At 35.2% G+C, this 3,932-nt stretch overlaps 1 pseudogene; it reads right to left on the bottom strand.

The window, feature by feature from the left end:
• Nucleotides 1–1,540: 1,540 nt before the first annotated feature.
• LOC147002669 (U2 spliceosomal RNA) lies at nt 1,541–1,641 on the bottom strand (annotated as a pseudogene).
• Nucleotides 1,642–3,932: the final 2,291 nt, after the last annotated feature.

Below are 3,932 nucleotides of genomic sequence, written 5' to 3' on the forward strand. Positions count from 1 at the left end.
ACATAGCCTTATTTGAAAATTTTACCCCGCTTTCATATACTAGGCAGCTTCCCTTTGAGTCAGTTCAGCTTACCTTAACAGAACTCTCTGGGGTAAAAAGTTGTGTGTTGGGCCCAGACATGCTTCCACCAAGGCCCTTGCTAGAGATTTGCAATAACACGTTTAGGAGTAAATAAAAATGGGTTTTAAAGAGACTTCATAAAGGTCAAAATATAGCTCAGTTCTTACTGTTATCTTATTTACAACTCCCCAATCCTACATTGTCAAAAAATTCATAGAATAGGTTTTATTAGAAGTTAAAAAATCATTTCCTAAAACGTATATAATTCATTTTGTCAATGGTGTTTTTGTTGGTTGCAGAAAATAGAGACCGTTTTTGCAGATGGCTATAAAATATTTGACTAAGTGTAGACTGATAATGGCTTCAAAAAAGATTTAGCAAGGTAAACTTTTAGGCTATTTGAGACATTTAGTGTATAGAGATTGTGTGTTTTCTCAAAAATTTGCCCTCAGATTAAATAAATTAAAAGTTTTGGATACTTGCCAAAAGCTGTTAGAAAATTTTGGATTTTAATCTTGGTTTGACAAGCTGCCTCTTACAAGCAGAAAAGGAAAGGAAGGGATAGAGAAAAATAGATTTTAGAACTCTCCCAGGGACAGAGAGAAATCGGGGGACGCCCTGTTTTATTCTCTCTGGCCCCTACAGGAGAAATTCTCTACCCTCTTTCTATTGTCTATGGTTGGTGCACCAATCACGTGTCAATTCATGTATGTTTTCTGTTTCGTTGTCTGAATGATTGTTTCGTTGTCTGAATGACTGGCTGTTTTATGTTTCATGTTTAAAAAAAAAAAAAAAAAAAAAAAAAAAAAAAAGAAAGAAAAAAAATGGTTAAAACTCTACCTGCTAAATCACTCTCAGTTTGCACAACCGAGGCTGAGAGGCCCCTCCCTTTAGCCAAAATCAAGCACAGCAGGAGAGGTCCTGCTGAAAAACTTAGAATCTGCAACCTCTTAGTTCTAAGGCAAATAAGCTGATAGTTGTTTTTTCCTAAAAAATTCTCTGCAATTTTGTGATTATTGTGTTTAGCAAATGACAAATTGCTTTTTTATCTTATAAGCATAGCTATAAAAAGTAAAATTCTTTGATCTAAATTTATAAGCTTCGTGTAGCCACTCCATTTGGTTTTTGACTGATCTTAAAGGTATAAATATGATCTACATATCTTGGTCATAGAGAATTGGCTTATAAGTATTTGGGTATGATTAAAAAGATAACACTGGTTACAAAGTTAGCTTAAGCAGTAACTCAGGGCTAGAGTCATTTTCAAACAAAAGCACTTGGCATAAACCAGCCCAGAAAGCTAGTCCCCTAAAGATACTTCTAAATTGAGATAATATTTTATGTAATCCTTATCCTAGAAAGTAGACTTAGAGATAAGATTTTAAAACAATGTCTCTTTAATAGAACATTAAAATTTGCACTGTCATACATTCATGAATTGGCAGTCAAACTTTGTAACGTAATAGTGATGTTTCTAGTATTGATTTTAAGGAGAATAAATTGTTTAAAATTGGGTCTTACTTTCCAAAAGTTATAGATATATTCTACACTTGATCTTAGCCAAAAGGCCGAGAAGCGATATATAGATATATTCTAATATTGCAACGAAAACTTAAAAATTATGGTTAAAATTGCCAGTGTCCCATTGACTGCAGTTTGCAATTTGATCAAAAGCTTAAGATTTTTAACTCACCCATATATTGTTAATTAAGATAATTATAAAAGTAATCATCTTTAAGAAAGAGTATCAAAAATTAGAGGCACAGACAGTTAAATTGTTCCTCTAAACTTGGTCCTTATTACAAGAAGGCCAAAATGCTCAGATTAAAAAATATTTTACATTTGAGTTAATGCAGGGCTCAAGGCAGCCCCCAAAAAGCTTGTAACCTTCTTTTATCTTGCAAACAGTGCCTGAGAAAGTTTCCCCTGTGTTCAAAAGAATTTCTTTTTAGCTTTGTTGCAAATCTATTCAGATGTTTAAAATAATGCTTAAATTCAAAGAGTTTTGCTTTTAATGAACTGGTGATCACTAGATAATTTTGCCTGTAGGTATGGCTAACATAGCTTTACAATATGTAAAATTTTTTATTGTCTGCCTTAATACAAAAAACAAAGTTTAAATCTTTCAATATATATTGTTTCCTAAGTAAAAAGTATTCTATTAGCCAATGCCTCTAAAGGAAAGTTTAAAGTTCTGAGGAATAATTGTTGCTCCATAAGATTCAGAGACAATATTTTTAATATTTAGAGTTTTAGTTATACTGGAAAATTGTGGTACAAATTTGCTTCAAAATTTTTATTTTCAAAACCTCCAAGAAATGTTTTGTCAACAATTTAATGTTACACATGTTACTGAGATATATTTTATAATTCTCAAAGACAAGGTATTGTAAAACTTTAAAAACTATACCTTCTTTAAAAACAAAGAAGGGGGGAATTAGATCCCCATGCACATTATATTTGGATCACATTTTGTTTTTGGAAAAACTGGATATAATAGTGTCTAGGGCAGATAAAAAGGATCCACTTATTGGCACATGCCATGATCCTGTTCAGATACTTAATATGGGGGGAAGAGGGAATGTTTCTGTTTCTTCCACAGAATGCTACAAGAGCATGCTAGCTTCCAATGTGACGGGCTGACCTGTGACCTGTGAGTGCCCTGACAGTGGTGACCAGAAAGCTGTGTTGAGTGCACAAAAGAGGAAAAATCGGAGAGCAGCCACAAACAGATGAAGAAACTTCCTATCTCCACCATGGGCTGCAGCAAGGAGTACCAACCTGGTGCCAACTTAAAATAAAAACAACTAAAAAAGCTGACTTGTGAAGCAAAAAGACTGGTACAGAGAATGTACAAGATGCTTTCGTCAGAGACACGGTTTTGGCCATTCAGGCCAGCTCCTTATAGCTATGAAAGTTTGTGTATCTTACCTATATGCTTATTGTTAGATAATTTTAAGAGTTAAGATCGCCAATCTTGGCAAGTCTTTTTATATTCATTGTAATTCTTGTCAATTAACTAATTGTGTAGATCCTAATTTAGATAAGGAATCTACTGTTATGTTTTTGTAAGAGACCTGCTTATGTTTTGCTGCCTATTAGAGTTAGGAAATGATCCTTGGTTTAAAAATCTGAGAATGCAAACTTTGAAAAGGTATCTACCATGGCTTTAGATCAGCAGCTATGTACTGCCCATTTTGTTAAGGAAGTTTAAGACCTAAAGAGGAACCAGAGTAGATACTTAGAACTATAAATAGCTGAGTTACACCCATACACACAAGTATTTACAATGGCCTAGGGGGAAGACAGACTACCAAAACTGTTTTTTCAACCTCCCCCTGGCTTTCGACCTTGTTGTCCTCCCTTTTGGGGCCCCTATTGAGACTCCTAATATTGATTTCCTTCAGTCCTTGGGCATTTCAGAAATTGACCCGATTTGTTAAATCTCAAATTGATTCATCTCTTTAAAGCGCATTTGTTTCAGTTCATTACCATCAGCTGGACGTTGGTGATAACAAGCAGGTTACTGGAGAAGAGGCAGACGTGGATACTGCTTCATCACCCTCTTCTCGGGGAGAGAGACCCAATTTCCACAAAATGCTTAAGTAAGATCATTTCCCTCCCCCTAAATTCGGCCATCAGTCTCATGCCACGAATCATTTATAGATTGCCTTAGTCTGTGCTTCCGACATGGTAATATATGTTCTCGCCACATTGGAAACTAAACAGTCATCCCAGGCTAGACACATCGAAAAATTGGAACTTGAAGCCGTCGCCCGTGAGAGTTGTAAGACTAAGTACTGCACAGAGATTAGTCTGGAAGCTGTTAGACAGTCTCTGAGAGGCATGTCTGATTGCATGAAGGTTGAGT

Source organism: Mus caroli, unplaced genomic scaffold (assembly GCF_978045245.1).
Source record: "Mus caroli unplaced genomic scaffold, Mus_caroli_1 scaffold_9, whole genome shotgun sequence".
In the NCBI taxonomy this organism is placed as follows: domain Eukaryota; kingdom Metazoa; phylum Chordata; class Mammalia; order Rodentia; family Muridae; genus Mus; species Mus caroli.